This window comes from Cavia porcellus, unplaced genomic scaffold (genome assembly GCF_034190915.1).
Source record: "Cavia porcellus strain 051 isolate PalLab524CR breed Dunkin Hartley unplaced genomic scaffold, mCavPor4.1 scaffold_13, whole genome shotgun sequence".
NCBI lineage: Eukaryota > Metazoa > Chordata > Mammalia > Rodentia > Caviidae > Cavia > Cavia porcellus.
This window is the reverse complement of record NW_026947496.1, coordinates 42,227,882-42,246,020: the sequence shown is the minus strand read 5'-3', so window position 1 is coordinate 42,246,020 and position 18,139 is coordinate 42,227,882.

The following is an 18,139-nucleotide window of genomic DNA, read 5'->3' as shown; positions in this document are numbered from 1 at the left end:
ATATGTTACCTGCAAACAAATGCCTTTGTAATAGTAACTCGAGATTCAAAAAGATTTCCCTTCTGAGTCACAGGGTGTGCTGTATATCTTCAACTTCTCTGCGTTCACTGGATGCTATAATTATTTACATGCTTGTCTTCCTTGCTAGTTTGTGTATTTAAGAGCAAACCCCAGACAAAATTAAGGGTAGAGGGAAGAAATGTGTGAACAGTTGTCGTGTATGGCTTTGAGGTATTTTTATTACCACATTCCATGGATGAAAGGATGACACATATTGGCATTAGAATCCCAGTGACAGTGGGACTTTCAAAAATATATCAGCTAGCACAGAGTTCCCTAGAAGATGGAAGTCCGAGTTCCAGAAAGTGCTGTCTCTCCCCAGTGTCAATGAGGGTTGAGCCAGTGCAGTGGCATACACTTATAATCCCATGTACCTGGGAGGCTGAGGCAGGATGATTGCAAGTAAATTATAGGCCAGCCAAAAAAATTTAGCAAGACTATGTATCAAAATAAAAATGACGGGGGGTAAAGCTCAGTGGTAGACAGGCACTGGGTTTTATCTTGACTATAGCAGAAAAAGAAGAAACAAGGGAAAGCCTGTCCTCCTCACAGTAAAGTCACAGGGCTTTTCTCTTCTTGGTCTTTTCTTTTTTCAAATGTTCTAAAAACAGAAAAAAGCATCTGTCAGACAGACTGCCCATGGCTTCAGGGTTAAATGGGTCAATCTATGTCACAGCAATTTTGACCCCTGGTGACAGAACAGGCCTTCAGATACTACATTCAGTTTTGTGCTAAAACCATTACAGCTACATTTGAAGTGTCTGTCTTCAAGGAGACTTAAGCAACTCCCATATAATGTATATGTGGAACTAATCGTTATGCAGGCATTTCTGAGAAAGTAGTATAATCACTACCTATAATCCACAATCTGTCTAACTCTGTGCTATCTCACACTGCATTTATATTCTTTGCAGAAAATAATATTTAAGCCTGAAATACTGCATAGACCAAGGAAGAATGCACTTACATGTAGGACAGGAAGCCCGTGGGGGAAGTCTAGCCTGCTGGGATTGAGGACAGCAAGAAACTGAGTTATTAATATGTAAGTCACAACCCAGATGGAACAAGCACAGTTCCCAGGACAGAGGAAGCTATAGTTCTTCTCTGACCCCCATCCTAGGGGACCCTGGGTGGGGGATAAGGGACTAACTGGGGCGGGGGTAATAATCTTTGCTACTAAGGAAGATCAAAGACTCCTTCAGTGATGGGAATTTAGCTCAGTGGCTCAAGCACTTGCCTGGTAAGCACGAGGTTGTGAGTTCAATCCCCAAGAACAAAAAGGGGGAAAAATGTATATATACCTACAAAGAGAGGTACTTCTACACTGTAGAGTGAGGTACTTCTACAATGAATCTGTAAAGAATCACAATGATCCCACCAGGTTCCACATACTACTACTAATCACACAGAGTCCTTTAGAGGCTTCACCCCCTCAAAGAGGCCTTAGTATTTACACTGACCTTCAGCTTTACACAACTTTTATCTGTTCAGTTGAGGGAGTGAGGCCTAGTGGGACTCACCTGAGTCCACCATTTGTAGGCAGAACTGTGCCTCTAAAATACATTAAAATGGTACATTTGTTCTCTCTCTCTCTCTCTCTCTCTCTCTCTCTCTCTCTCTCTCTCTCTCCTGTTTCTCACTAGCAGGAATGTGGATGTCACGCCTCCCAGGCACAGTCTGTGTTGTACACAGTGGGCGTTTCAGTAGGTGTTTGTTTGGTAAATGAATAAGCAGATGTCAATGTACAGAAAAGCAGAAATGACATCCACCTCCAGAACCGGAAATGTGAGCTTCAGTTCTCCCCTTTCCTTTTTGAATTTTCTGCTGCCTGAAATGTCCCTACCTTTCTCAGTGCTTCACAGCAAACATCAGGACAAAAACTTGAAAGTCAGGAAACTTCAGGGCTGAGCTTAGTGGCCCAAAGAGGTAGACAACTTGAGATCCCAGGGCACCAAACATCCCTGTGTTCCAGAGTACAGGTTTCCTTGTGAGTCCTCCTCCACATTCATGCCCCGTGTAGAAATCCAGAAGGTACCTCAGCTTCTGGAACTGTCTGCTGAAAGACCTGCACCCTGTGCCTCCCAGAGTCACCTCACTATGGGGAATTAGTGCAGCTGGCCTTGTGCCGTGGCATGTTTGGAGGAAGGTAAAGATTCTGCATTGTAGATTCCAGGTGTTTGATCACCAAGACAAATACTCTTTGAGCAGCCAACTCAGGCTGCAGGATGGGTGTTGGACCCAGAGACCCCAGGGTGCCTAGCCCTGCCACTGGCACAAGAAGCTTCCAAGTGGGATCTGCAGACCCACATTGCATTGTTTAGGGGCATCTGAGGCCTGAGTTAAAGCTGGGCTCTGACTGCTCCCTCTTAAAAGGGAGAGAGGAAGTTACATCTCATCTACGTGAGCCAGCTGCCTCACTCTTTAAAATCCTAACCAAACCTGTGAGTCACTGCTTCTTCCCTGCTGAGTAGTTCAGGATTTCCGAAGCTCCTGTGCCCTCAGGTCTTGATAGAATCTTCAGGAAAACTCCAGGGTTTAGGCCAAATGGGTAGAAGCCCAGAGCTCTCTCTTTATTTCTGGGCAGTACCCAACCCAAAGCCTTAAGGCAGTGGGGATCTGTTTACCAGGTTTATTTTTAAACTTCTCTGGGGAAGTGGTTTCTGAGTACCCTGATAGGATGGGCTGTGAACAGAAGTTGTTTCATTTGTTCTGGGCTCAAAATAAAAGGGTGGCTCAACCTGTTCTCCTTGCGCCCATGGCATTAAACAGCTCCTCAAACTTCATTACCTTGCCAGCTGGACTGGCTGGGGAAATGGATGGCTTCCCCTACAGCTGGGAGGAGTGCCAGGCCCAGGGTTCTTGGGACTCTCCCTGAAATCTTCATGTGGCTTTTAATGCGCTTGACTTGTTATGTGAGTCACAGTTCAATTAAAATAAAATTGGGTAGCAAAAAGAATTGAAAGAAGAGGCAGAAAAACTTTGTAAAGGACACAGGGCGTGCAAGCGTTTATGTTTCAGGGCCATCTTACTCTACAAAATGCCAACACAAAATCTCTTCTTATAATACATGTATCATCTGGGATCGAGGCAATTTACTCATTGCAGAATGTGAATTCATCAGAAGTCTCCTCTTGGTCTCCCTCTAGTGATTTTTAAATATAACTAAATTGTCAGAAGCCAGATTTACACACAACTTTTTCAGATTTCCATATGTTATAAAGCACTCTATTCTTGGATTCTAAAACTAGCTACCTAAGTGCAGAAAACACCAAGTGCTTTTGTAATTCAAGATTAATAATAAGGGCTCTTTTAGCATGAAAGGACATGAAATATAAACACCAGCTCATCAAAGAACTTCAAATGTCTTAAAAGAAAAAAAAAAAAATGTAGCCCAGGAGCCCTCTGTAGGACACAAAGCCTATGGGGTTGTGCTACTGGCTTCTTCCACCTTGGTAATGGAACGAGTTTCAGGAGTGGTGGCAGGCGTCACTGTGGTGCATCACCAAACTGTCTTATTTCCTTTTTTAAAAAGTAACTTTGGCTTGGGTATGATTGGTGTGTCTTGGGTATGATTGGTGTGTCTGTGCATACTTAATGTGTACATCTCAGTGAATTTGAGAAGTTTATATCCGTAAAGCCATCCTCACCCACAAGACCATAAGCATGTCTGTCACCTCCCACAGTGTCCTCCTGCCCTTTCGTTATTTGCATGTTGCACTCATGTATGTGTGCATGTGTTAAGGATACTTAGGGGTCTAGGGTGTTGCTCAGAGCTTAGTTGCTTTTCTAGCATGTGAGGAGCCCTGAGTTTAATCCCCAGTACCGCCAAGAAAAAACTAACAAAAACCCCTTAATACAAATCTAGCCTCTTACAAATCTGAGGTTTACAATACAGAGCATAGTCCCACCCTCACCTGCAGTTGTCCTTTCCTCTATCTCAGTTTCTCATGGTCAATTACAGTGAAAATGTAAAATGGGAAATTTCAGGAAAAATAATCCTTACGAGTTTTAAATAACTGTTTTTACAGTGTCTCATTATCATTGTTTTATTTTATTATTGTTGTTCCTCTTTTATTGTGACTAATTTATAAATTAAACTTTATCTGAGGTTTATATGTACTGCATACATACCTGGTGTGTACATAGAGTTCAGGCATCCATAAGGGTCTTAGAATGAATCCCTCACAGATCAGGGAGAACTGTTGTATCATTAAATTGAGGCACTGTTTTGTGTAGTCAATCTCTAGATCTTGTTTCTTTTGCAGAACCAAAACTTTGTATCATTTAACAATTGTCTTCCTATTTTGGCCCTGCTAACCACCGTCCACACTCCCCTTTAGTGTGATTATTTTAAATCTCAAATATAGGTGGGGTCTTATTTTGGTCTCACATTTAAAGCATGGTTTGGAATGAAACCAGGAAGAGATGTGTAGAGTCCTCACAGACCCTGTTACTGGCCACCTCTTTTCTATCACTGACCAAAGCCACACTGTAGGCAGAGTGACTTCAGCTTCCCCAGCCTGCCCTCCCTGGGCTCTCGCTCTCCTTTGCCTCCCTCCACAGGCCCCATTCCAGGCTGTGCTCTCCTAAAGCTGAGCCTTGAGGAAGAATGTGGTTGTCATTCACCGAGATGTAAGTGAAGGGCAGTGGCCTGGGCTGGTGCCTCTCTGAGTGGGCCCCTGTGTGCTTACAGGTTGACAAGGCTTTCAGGAAAAGGAATGTGCTCCAACTGGAACTTCAGACATCACAAGGGAGGAGAGGTATCAGGAAAGCGAGGGGGTGGGGAAGAATGTTGCAAAGAAACCCTGAAGTCCCAGGGAGGAGGTGCCACCAATGTGAGCTACACACAAGACAGGTCAGGCACTTTGGGACAGACCAGTTGTTCAGGAGAAACCATTACTCAACACCATGAATCTGAAACTTATTTTGATCAGTTCTTTAACTAGGGAACAAAAGTGACTTTGGCCACTAGGGGTTATTCTGGTATAGCCTCAGTCATGGTCTACATTCAAGACAAGGAAGCTCTGACTCCCAAAGAGAAGGCCTCCTTTCTAACGGAGATCCACACACAGGCTTGAGAAAAGCACAAAACGATACTGGCAGGAGTCAGTTGTTCCTCTTCCTTATTGCCCCATGAGAAATGCAGATCTTCTGGGCTCATGCCATTTAGACACATAGGCGGGATGGCTCGAGAGTGACCTCACCTCCATCCTTGCCCAGAAAACCAGTTCTACCTGCCTACCTCCCATAGCCAACTAGAGCATGGCCTGGATGGCAGGCTTACAAACCCTTACGAATTAGGGAGACCTAATTGCTGGGCACAAAAGCCTCTCTTCCTTGCCACACCAAGGCCCTAGAAATATTTCTTCTTGGGTGAAGAAATAAAGGATAAGAACAAGATCAGTATTCTTCCCAAAATAGATGAGTCATGATTGTATGAAGAAACGCTTCAGTGTTCTTGCACCATTGCTCACAAATCATTCCTAAAGTGTGGACCCACCAGTCCATGTGCTGGAGCCTGAGCCATACCACAGGACTGGTCCCCTCTTCAAGCAAGGGGCCAGACAATCCTTCAGTACCAAGAGCTGTGGCAGCGGGGAGGCTACATAGACTCCTGGGCAACAGGGTAGCTAAAGGATGCCACAAGCTAGCACAGCCTTTTCATGGAACACCAGTAACAAACAATGGGACATTTTGATCCAGAAATGGTACAAACAAGACTAAGCCAAATATCACAAGCACACACACTCCTGCGTAGGCCAACCTTTATCAGGGGCGAAAGGGGCTTAAGTCTAATTGAGACTTGGGTGAATTAGCAACTTGTGGAGTGACCAAGCTACTGCTCTTAGGACAAAAACAATAGATATTTATTAATTTAGGCTAAAGTAAAGTAATTCTCATTGGCCAACACCACAGTTCTAAAAGATGTTTTTGTGTGTGATGGACTTGGACCAGCAGGTGGTCATGATCAACTCACTGTAGAAGCTGTTGAACTTTTGTGTGACTGGCATCCTTAGTCTTGTGGTTCTGGGCCCTGTGTTAGGACCAAAGAACTTCAGATGCTTCAGCTTTCATGGCTTCTGAAGAAGTGTGAAGTTAGGGACAAAAAAAGAAGGGAGAGAGAAAGAAATTCATATATATCAGCTCCAGTGGGAAACAAGCCATGTGAACCTTGTATTATAGTCTTACATAAAACAGTCTTAAATGATCAACATGTCTTAATGCAAAGCTGAGTAGAATTTGAGTCAACAGTTAAGACAGCAAAAGGGACAGGTAAATATGAAGACAAAGATGCCAAACATTTTGTTTCATTTTTTTGTCATTCATCACATCTGCACATTCAAGTGAAGACTGTATCAGTGCTTTCAGCAAAAGTGGCCTTCAGATTCCAGGGAAATAACCCAGGAAAACAGTCATCCTAACCCACATATCTTCAGCTTTGCCAGTGGGAAACTACAAAAGGATTGCCCAGCTGTGTGACCTTCAAATTCTGTAACTGTAAGTTGACTGAGAGTAAATGAAAGGAGAGGCTTATTTAGACATTTCTTCCATAACAATTTCTAACTTCATGCAAACATTTTATTTCTGTGGCTTATGGTCCCGTAACAGGTCTGTTGAAACTTCCCATGCAACAAAGGGTGATAATATACTGTGTCCAGAGGTTTGTTTTGTCTTCCTAGCCTTCTCTCTCACATGGTGGTCCCTGCACCATAAGGAGATCTGAGGAGACCACCTGCGACTATTATAGCTTGGAACATGAGGAAGAATTAGAATTTACTTCTGCCCTTTATTACTATATTTTTTCTAGACAGATCTCTTCATCAATCATTCCACACACATTTTTTCTCCCTGTTTCCCCCTTTATTATTTTTTCTTGTTTGCTTTGCTATCTAAACTTCTTTTTCTTAGAGGATGTTGAATCCTTTCTGACAGCATTCACTCCTTAATAATCACTTTCATTTCTCCCATCTTTCATGTTTTCTGTTATTTTCATTTTGAGAAGGGTCTCACTATGCATTTCATCCTAGACTCATTGTGTAGCCCAGGCTGACTTCAAACTCACAGAGATCCTCCCATGTCAGCCTCTTCAGTGCTAAGATTACAGGCCTGTGCCACCACACCCAGCCAATGTCTTCCATCTTGAGTGATAGTTTTGGATCAGGGGTGTTACGGTTAAACTCTTTCTATCTCTATGACTTGGCAGTAAGGGGGCCAAGAGAGTTTATGTCAGTGATTGCATGTGATCTTTGCTGGGAGATCTACATCCTGCCTTCTTCACTGATGTTTTAGAGTCACTTTCTTCCAAGTATTTATTTCATTATGGATGTTATTATCATTTTATGGATATCTCAAGTCTTCTAGTCATTCTTCTAAATGACTGGAGCTCTGGGAAAGTTCTAAGACCCTGGGAGCAGGGGCAAGGTGTGCAGGAGTTTGAGCCACACGATGTTCCCATCAATACTCCCTAGGTTGCCCCATTCTTTCCAGACCCAAGCATACCTGACAGTTTTCAAGATTTGATGGGTTGAAATTTCAGTCCTTTGTATAGACTGATTTTCAGGAGGGGATGAAGATAGAGTTAGGAGATTTTCTGGTTTCTCTCAGGATCCTTCTCTCTCTCTCTCTCTCTCTCTCTCTCTCTCTCTCTCTCTCTCTCTCTCGGAGGTCACATTTTTCCATTTATACTATGTGGCTGTGGTGTTTCATTGTGGCCTAATGTCATCAACAGGGCCCCTTGGCCAACTTTGCCTTCCCCAGCCTGAGATGGACTTCATCTTAGCCATCAACCAGAGCCAGAAGAAATAGGAACATGCTGTGAACTCCACTGATATCTGAGAAAAATCAGTCCCTCCAGAGCTTGTAGTAACCTCCACCATCAACACAAATCTCCATGCACACTCAGCCCACAGCAATGATTCTCCTGGCTGCCCTTCAGCACAGCTGTGTAAAGGGCCCAGATCCTAAGACACTTCTGCTATTCCCTTCTGCACGCACTCAGGATTCTGTCTCCACCCTGAGGGAACTCTTTTGCCTAGTGGTAACTACCACTGTAGGCGTTTGGGCTAAGAATGTGAAAATGCTGCCAAGTCTGTGGAAGAAATGTCCAGCATGGTAAGGGAGTATGAGCCCCTCCATAAGCAAGGCGCCCTTTGTGCGCTTTGCCCTCCACAGTAACTGATGTGGCATCAAGGGTCCCCTTGTTACCCCAACCAGAAACTCTAGTTGGGGTGTGGGTGAAAGAGGGGAGGAATATGTTTTCAAAGTATTTCCCCAAGAGTTCCCAGCTTGCAGCTTTGCCCAGTCTTTGCAAGTCACTCCAAAACTGAGGCATCTTGTGGCAAAGCATAGTCCTCTCCTGTTCTAATGCTTGCTTCATGCTTTCCAAGGAACATTCCCAATTCACCAGATGCCGCTGGCATAGTTCCAGCCTCCAAGGCCCCAGGTTCCCCCTCTTGGAGCATTACCACGTATTCCCAGCTGGGGACTAGGGCATGTAAAGCCTAGGAAGAATTTTTCAAATGGAGCCAAGTGCTGTTGTACTCTTGGAGCCAGGCCAGGAGGCTGGCAAGAAGAGGATCCACCATTTGGCAGCCTGCTAGTACCAGAGAACCATCTGTCTGAGACAGTGGAATGTAGGGCAGATCTTTTCGCGTTCCTCCTCATATCCTCCAATGGCCTCTCAACACATTCAGAGTAGGTCTTTACCTGTAAGGTCATACACAGTCAGCATCCTTCTTATAACCTGTTTTCTACTCTGCTTCCTTGGCTGTCTCTGCTCCACTTACAATGGCCAAACAAATAGACACATGCTTGTCTCAGAGCCTTTGCACCAGCTACACCCTTTGCCTGGAACACTGTTCTAGATACTGTATGACTCAATCCTTACCTCCCAAAGTCTGCTCAGATGTCACCTCATTGAAGCTTCCCCTACTTGCTCTATATGAAGTCATCTGGTATACCTTGTAGGTTTTAATGACTCTCAGACCTACGTACACAGTGTAATCACCTGAGAATTTTTTTTAAACATGATTTCACTCTGTAGAACAATGACATGAAGAACATCCAGTGGAACACTAGTTGTTTTCTGTTTGTTTGTTTTCTTCTTCTTCTTCTTCTTCTTCTTGGAATTTCTTAGGTTACCCCTACTGTACAAGGAAAGTTTAAAAAAAAAACAGTATTTTATCCAAACACAACTTTCAAGGATAAACATTAATTCTCAAATGTAATGCATTCTAAACCTACAGTGAGGAAAAGTGACATTTCCCTATTTGCACCATAGTTTGTAAACATTTCCACTCACAACAGAGTAGGGTTTCATGTTACTAATTTTTTAGCCAATACTTTCCTCTTCACCCATAATCATTTCAGTCAGGATCCTTGTATCTTGCTAAAAACAAAGGGCAGCCTAATGGCTATTGGATTAAATGTAGCAAAGTTGGGATATTCTGTTAAAATCTTAAACATTTCTTCGTAAGTGTCAGATTAACACAAAAGTCAATGGCCATCTTCCATACAGCATCTGTCCAGAAGGAGAGTTGACTGGGGAGATAGTTTTATTCTTTAGTTATTTAATTTAACCATTAGGACAGCTCTACAAAATAGTGATAGCATTCCACTTTTTGGATGGGCAAAAAAAGGCTCAGAGATGTTGGGATAATCTTGATCACCCACTTGATTGGATTAGGTGGAGAACTGATTGGACTGTGAGAGCATTAACCTCATCAATGGGCTAACCAACTAGTAAGCTCAGAGTTTCATAGGCTCTGCAGAGGTGGGACACATTTGAAGTTGAGGATACATTAGCTTCAGAACTCTATCTGGGCCCTGGACTTTCCTCTCTGGCTCTTCCCCATTCTCTGCTTCCCAGATGCCAGGAGGCAAGCAAATTTCCTATGCCATGATTTTCTTCTTTTGAGCCAACAGGTCATGGATTGAAACTTATGAAATCATGAGCAAAACTAAATCCTTCCTCTTTGAAGTTGTGCCTGTCGGTTTTTTTTTTTTTTTTTTTGTTACAGTGTTAGAAAGCTGATTAACACAAAGCTAAATTCATCATATTCATACAACTGAAAAGTTCTGAGACTGAGCATTTTAAATCAGTCGGTTGAACTCCAGAGCTCATCATATTTAAATCTTTAGATGTGGAACTGTGGACCCAGGAGCCAAACCTGAGTGGAATAAATGTTCCTAGGGACTGGGAGCAGGATGAACCACATAGCTTGATCGTCACCTCCTAGAAGTGTCTGGTTACAGACAAGAACAAGCTGTTTTCCAGAGAGGACACACAGCCAAAGCAGCAGATGCAGAATTTCACCTTCCATTCTAAGTTGTAACAATTAAAAACAATTCCAAATGGCCAGAAGCCATGTGGACACAAATTGGAATTGAGAGGAGAAGATCAAAGTGTGAGCTGAATTGTGTCTTCCCAAAATTAATACATTGAAATTCTCAGAATAGGACCATCTTTGGAGATAAGCCCTTTCAAGAGGAAACAAAGTTAAAATGAGGTGCATTAGGATGTGACCTAACTCAATATGATTGGTGCTTTTATAAGAACAGGAGGGGGTGTGTAGGCCGAGGAAAGACCACATGAGGACACAGTGAAAAGGCAGCCATCTGCAAGCCAAGGAAGGAGACCTCAGAAACCAAAAAACCAACCTTGCCATCATCTTGATATCCCAGTCTCCAGGACATGAGAAAACAAATATTTGTTGTCTAAGCTATCCATCTTGTCATGAAAGCTGAGCTGACTGATGCAGAAGCCAAGATCATGGCTGAGAACCAGCTGATGGTACTTGAGCCTACTTCTTCCAACACAGCTACCTGATAGACAAATAGGCCCACCAATTTGAAAAGCCCAAGTTGGGTGGAAAAGTCTGGAAGAAATGGAAAGCCCCAGACTGGGCCTTGTGCTGCTTTCTGGGAACCTTTTCTGCTGTCATCACAACAGGAGATAAGAGGTAAGTGTTCTCTTCGTAAGACTGCAGCCCTGGGTCTGGAGTTTCTGGCTTCTCTCCCACCAAGGGTAGACATAGCCCAGTAATGTCAAATTGCCTACACCACAGGGCTAACGTACACAGCTGAGAGGGCTCACAGTCCCAGTTCACAGTGAAGACACGTTCAGAGACAAGACTGCATTCTGAGCAGATGCTGGTCTCATCCTGGCCCCTGTGAGCTGGACAGTGTTCTAGCTCAGAAACAAACCCTTACATGGATTCTCCCCCACTCCCATTTGTATTTCCTTTTATTTGTTGGTCCCACCCTTGTAAACGTGGGCCTGGGAAAACTCTCCATCTTAGTTCAAAGATTCTATCATCTAATGTGAGATAGTCTTGTTTCCTTTCATTCATCCATTATTTACTAGAAGAACAAAGCCTTATTTGGTCTCAGCAATGACTGTCATTTCCGAGGATTCACATTTAAACCACTTTCTTCTTAAGCATCAGATTGTTCCCCTCCGTGGTTCCTATATTGTTATTAGCACACAATACCCTGATCCACATACTTAGCCAGGTTTCCAGCCTTGTTTTGACATTCTTTGGCTCCCTAGAGATACCTATCCTCCTGGAACACAGGAATTTCTTACTCTTTACCCTCTAGACACAAGTTAGCAGAGTGGTCCAAACTCCCAATCTCCCCCTGCCACACACCCCTCTGTCTGTATATCCAGACCATCTTCTCTGTGTCACTGTGTTAATATTTGGGGTGAACAACAGTGCACCTCCATTGCATTTCAGTCTCTCTAGGAAAACTGTATCCAGTTCTAAACTGCTGTGGATTTAAGGAGACACTTTTCATTAACAGTATCTGCAAAGGGGAAAAGAGGTTGCTATTCTCCTGCTGAGTTTTAGCAACAATTTACAGTTGTAGATTGCTATGTTCTCTGCTTTTTTGAGAAGGGTGACTTGCTGGAGTAGTGAATGCTGCCAAGGTAAGAGGCCATTTACAAGGCTTTTTCTAATTTGCATGTCTTCAAATGCAGGGATAGGCCCCATATTTTACAGAGCTATTCTTATTTCATCAGCTTTTTACAGTTGAAGTCACAGACAACAAGATGAAGCCAATAAAGACTACAGTGAGTGCTGGCTTTAGATCTGATCTCCATACCTGTTTTCTGGGACAACATTGACTTGGATTACTAAATATTTTAGAAGGATAAGTGGAAAGAAATGGCTAGTGACTGAACACCAAGAGAAAAAAAAGTATCTGTCTCCAGTGAAGCCTTGCACAGGTGCCTCGGGGAGTGTGTAAGGCTGTTTACTTCAGAGCTGTTTGTGGTAGCATAGAGTTAGAAGCAACCTAAGTGTGTGTGAGTAGGGAAAAGGATAAGTAAAATATAGTTAGAAACATAATAGAATCTTATGCCAGCAACAAAAGAAATGAACCAATTAACATGTAGCAGAATGCTTAATAGAAAAACATAATGGCATCAAAAGTAGAAACAAAGCAAGATTTATAACACAATATATGTGATAGATTAACTAATGGAGAACTTGTAAGACCCCCTGAACCAACTCCTTGAGGGTTGTTCCGAGTAGCATAAAAGGAGAACTGGAGGGGAGCTGTGGATTCTCCTGCAGAAGCCTCGCCTGCTGGTTTTCCTGACATGAACTCAGTTGTTCCGTTGTTGGAGAAACTTGGGTCCTCACTGTCATGGAGGATGGCTGTGGTTCTTTTCAGGGCAGCTCTGATCCAGCATTGCTTCCTGGATCCAGTGCAGATCTCTCAGTCTGCTGGCACAGATCCTTTGTCCCGCTGGTGCAGACCTTCTAACTTCTGCCACTGACCTCTGGGCTTTCCCAGGGCAGATCCTTGATACAGATTTGAATGAGACATTGTCATGGGTTCTAGACCTCCAGCTGGACTCATGGAGGACATTACCATGGGCTCTTGGTCTTCAGCTGGACTTATGCAGGACACTGCCATGGAATCCAGGCCCCCAGCAGGATTCTTTGGGTCTCTATGTATGGACAGATCTCCCACAGTCTTTTGCATTTGACTCTTTGGGTGAATATTATAAAATAATCTTATAAATTATGTGTAATATATTAAATCTATTCCCTTGTAAGGCCTGAATATAACAATGTATTTTTGTAAACTTCTGCAAACATAATATATAGATGCTAATTTGTTTATGATGGAGTTAAATCCCAATAAGCTTATTGTAAATTGAAAATATTGTACATCAAAAGTGCATTTACTACACCTAGCCTACCAAATATCACAGCTTAGCCTGCCATAATATACTCAGAATCCACACATTAGCCTACAGGTGGGCAAAGTTACTTAATGCAGCCTATTTTGTAATAAATTGTTGAATGTCTCATATAACTTATTGATTACTAAAAATGAAAACTGGAATTATAAAGTTGAAAAATCAAGCCCAGCATGGCAGTGCATACCTGTAACCCTAACACTCGGCAAGCTGAGGTAGAGGGATCACTGAGCATTCAAGGCCAACCTAGGCAATATAGCAAGTTCAAAACCAACCCAAACTACATCATGAGACCCTGTCTCAAAAAACAAAAAAAAAAAAAAAAAAAAAAATCACAAACTGAAGCAGAACAAGCTGGGGCCTATGTATATTTACATGATTTTTAAAATTATGAACATGGATTGAAGGCACAAACATTTGAAGTATGGAGAAAGAAAGAAATGAAGTTGAAGGGGAAAAATAAAGGAGGATTAAAATGAAGTATGTTATAAGCCAATAATAAAGGCTATCACTTAGAGACAGCTTCTGGGTACCATCATATAGTAAGTCACTTAATTTTCCTCTGAGAAGATACTCATATCCCTCTTCTCTGAAGAAGATAACTAAGGCACAGAGAAATAAAATAACTTGCAAAAGCAAGAGCAGCAAAGCAGAGTGATGGCCCAGCAGTCTGACTCCAGACTCTCTGCTTGTAACCATGACACTCTCCTAGCTGGGGAGGGGGCTGTTGATTTAGCAACACACCTATTTTCCAAGTGTGCAGACGGAGTGGGCAGATTTCTTTGAAGCAAGGAGTCATTAGTGGAAATCTAACCCAGGCTTTCACAGCATGCCTCACAGATCTCACTTGCCAACACTGTGAGTACCAAGTTCAAAGATGAGGTTTCTCTTTCATGTTCAGGACAGTCAGTCTGCCTCTGGGACCTTTATGATATAGTTTCTCCTTATTTCCCTTTGCATGTTTAGGTAGCAGAAATGAATTAAACCTGGTTTTACCGTTGGATAGAAGAGGAGGATAGTAAGAGTAACTAATAGCTATGGGCCCTTTCTGCCTGTGAGCTTTGTGCCTTGTGACATTTACAAATATTGCTTCATTTGATCCTTGCAATAGCCCTCTAACGTAGACAAAAAGCTCTTCTTGCAGTGGTAAGAAAACCCAGCTTCAGAGAGGCACAGTGATCTATCCAATACTAAATACCATGAAGCCATAGTTCTGAGCTTCAAACTCAAAAATCTGATGTGTGACACCATCCACGTGCCATCTGGAGCTGGGATGACAGAGAAGCAGGACTGGCCTGGAAGGTCATTTGAAGGTCTCCAGATGCAGTCAAGGTCTTCACAGAAGCAGAGCAGGCATGTGGTGATGTGCAGATCAGGCCAGGCTCCACAGCACGGACTAGGAAAAAGTGAGACAAAAAGGATTCCACTTCTTTGCAGAACAAAAGGGTTAAGTTACAGACCTTTGGAAATCCAAGAGTTGGGCTGAGAGTGTCAAATCCTAGAGGGAGTTTATCAGATGCTTCAAAGGCAAAGTTCTGGACTTCACCTCAGCATATTCAGTTAGCCTGAGAGAGTGTCACCAGTGCCTCCATTTTTAATAAGCCTTCAGATAAACTGTGGTAGTGCTGAAGTTAAAGATCTACTGGCTGTTATGTCCCCTCTAAAATTCACATTCTGAAGTTGTATCCCCCTAGTACCTCAGAATGTGCTTTTATTTGAAAAGAGGAAATTGAGTTGAGATGAGGTGATTAGAGTGGACTTCAATCCAAAAGAACTGGCATTCTTACAAAAAGGGCAAATCAGAACACAGAGACACACGTGGAGAGAAGACCACATAGAGAGATATAAAGAGATAACTGTTTACATGCCAAAGAGCGAGGCCTAAAACAAATCCTTCCTCCTGCCCTGCCCACCTTGATCTTAAACTTCTGGCCTCCAGAACTACAACAATAAATTTCTGTTGCTTAAGTGGCTCCATTTGTGGTGCTTTGCTACAGTCACCCATGCTGACTGATACACGGCTCCTACAGGGAGAAAAAGTCTCTTCCCAGAATATACGTCCCACGGGAGTGGGGTGGATGGGTACTCAATTTTCTGAGCCATCACTCAAAGATACGAATAATGTCCCACTTTCCAACAAAAAGAAAAGGTAGTGGCTCACATCAAGTTCTTGAGAGAAATAATCTGAGCACAGCAGAAAAGCCAGCAAGGATGGCACTGTCTGCTTTCTGGTGCAGTGAGGGAGATATAACGAACGGATCTGGCCCTAGGAGTTGAAAAAAGTTGGGAAGAGAGATTAAACATCAGAAAAGAAAAAAGAAGAAAGGAGAAATCAAGATCCTCCTTTGTTCCTAGCCTACTGGCTGATGCCGTAAAGGGTCTTCTTTTCTGTACCTACAGGAGTTTGAAAAATAGAGATACTGATATTCTGAATCAACACGTTACTTTATAAAATAAATGCTCCTCTAAAATCTCAGAAGTATTTGAGCAAGCATTTGCTGAGTTTCCTGAGATTTAAGGCTACTCCTTGTGGCTGCTGTCCCTATTCGAGGGTCCCCGCAGGATGACACTGGGGACAGGAAGTGCTGCCAGCCAATTCATGACGAGCAGTCTGGCCTCCCCGTGACTGTGAGAGCCTTTGCCGTCACTGCAGAGTGCTTGAGTCTTCATGCCCTGGAATTCTCCTTTGAAAGCAGAGAGTCATGGGAGTGTGTGGTGCTGTCTTCAGGTTTCCCCCCTGACTCAGGCCTAGCTCCTCCTTCACATTTAGCACACAGTATATGATCAACACAGGTATGTTCATCTGAAGCTCTGTGAGTACGTTGCTTTTTGTGCGGGTCTCTGTATTTGTCAGTTTTCCATTCCTATAATGGAATACTTGAGGCTGGGAAAGTTAGAGAAAGCTTCATTTTGGATCACAGTTCTGCTCCAAGGTCAAGGGCTGATTTTAGTGAGGGTCTTTTTGCTGGAGAGCACCAAGGCAGCTGGTGTAAGACTCACGTGGCAAGAAACAGGGAACAAGCATGGCATCTCTTCAGGACTTTCCTCTTCTACCCCTTCAAACCAGGCTCTACCTCCAAACATGGGGGTGGGGGGGATTTAAACCTAAATCGTAACAATGCCACAGCTGGAAGGAATCCTAATAACCAAGTTGTCTACCTCTAATTTCACCGCAAGACTAAAGAAAGTTAGCTCCATTGTCTCTTAAACAATTAGTGATAGTTTGGTAACCACAGCCTCAGTCTCCAGAGTCCCTACAGCAGGATGCTTCTCTGACATCAAAGTCCAGCTATAGTCAGACCCCACATGTACACTGTGAAGAGGAGCAAAGAAGGGGCTCCCTGGTTGGATTTATTTTCAAAACACAGAAGAGACTCTAAGCCATTTCCTACTCACTGAAAGTCTTTGTAGACATTAACCCCTGCCATGCCCACGTACTTCCCTTTCACCTAGGACAGGCTTTTTCTTTTTTAGTTCTTAATGTGAATATCACTTTCCTAGAATTTTTGATTTCCCAGACACTTGATTAAGACCTAATGACAAATGCTTTCTCAGCACCTCATTTGTCTCCTTTGTAGCTTGTATAATTGCATAATTAGTGGGTAGTTTGTTGTTTGATGTCTGTCTGCTGCCAGCTCATAACCCACCTGGAGACAGGACCATGTCTTTCTCAGGCTTCTGTTCCCAGCACCTTGCAGGGCCGTATCCACAGTTGGCTGTCATTGAATATGTGCTGACTTCATGGCTCAATTAGTGTATTGAGAACTTCAAAATGTTGTACAATAAAGAATCCTATGTAGTATTGTTTTAAATAGCATTTCCTAGACCTACTGGACTATGGAACACTTTTTTTGAGAAACAATGACAATCTGAAGAACTAGACCTATCCATATAAGGACACACTGGGGAAATGCTGTGCAGGGCTGTCCATAGACTGCCAAAGAAAACAAAAGCAAAAAAGCAAAGACACAAAACAAAATAACACTGGTGCTCCGTGTCCTTATGTCCCAGAGAGAGTTGCATGTGACTTCTGTATTAGAGATAAAAACAAGTTCAGATCACAGTCCCATGGCCACCCAAGAATATAAAGCACATGGCAGTCATCTCCTAATCTCCACCCTCCAATCATATAGAACAGAATGCGGGACACTTGCAATCAGAAGTGCTGTCACTGAGCCCTAAGAGCAACAAAAGAGGGGTTTTAAGAGTCTCTTGATCTACTACTCTTCCAAAGAAGGAAAAATTTTTGCCAATATCAGGGATACCAGTGCCCAGGAAGATTCTCACTCAGTCACAGAAGCTGAACAGAACAGAGCAAGCAGGGTTCATCAGGCCAGACCACAGAGTGGCAGCCAGACCACAGCTCCAGGAAATCAGGGGAAGCAAGGCAGGAGCCATGGGGTGGGAGAAGAACCAAAAGGAATAGACATCTCCATGTGTCTCTGTGAAGATCAAATCCAGCAAAAGGACCACAGGCATGCCAGAGAAGAGCCAGATGCATCCTGGCCTAGCGGGGAGTGACCAGTGGTGGCTCTGGCAGTGGCAGCTAGAGAAAGAGCAAACACAGCAGGAAGCCAAGAGAGTCATAGCACAGATAGAAAGAAGCTCATACAAAGACAGCACTCTGAGCAGGAGTGGAAAGTAGATCCAAGGCACACCCAGCTCAGTGCAAGGGGATGAAAAGAGACCTTTGGCTCTGTAAATAAAAATGCCATCCCTGACCTCTGGAAAGAGAGGCCATGCTGTTGCAGACTGTGAGGACAGGAGGGACTCTGGCAGGCACGATGAGGGAAGGGCAGAAAGAAGACAAAGGAAGTGGATGTCAACCACTCCATTTATGAGTTTGGCAGGGAAGGAAGAAGA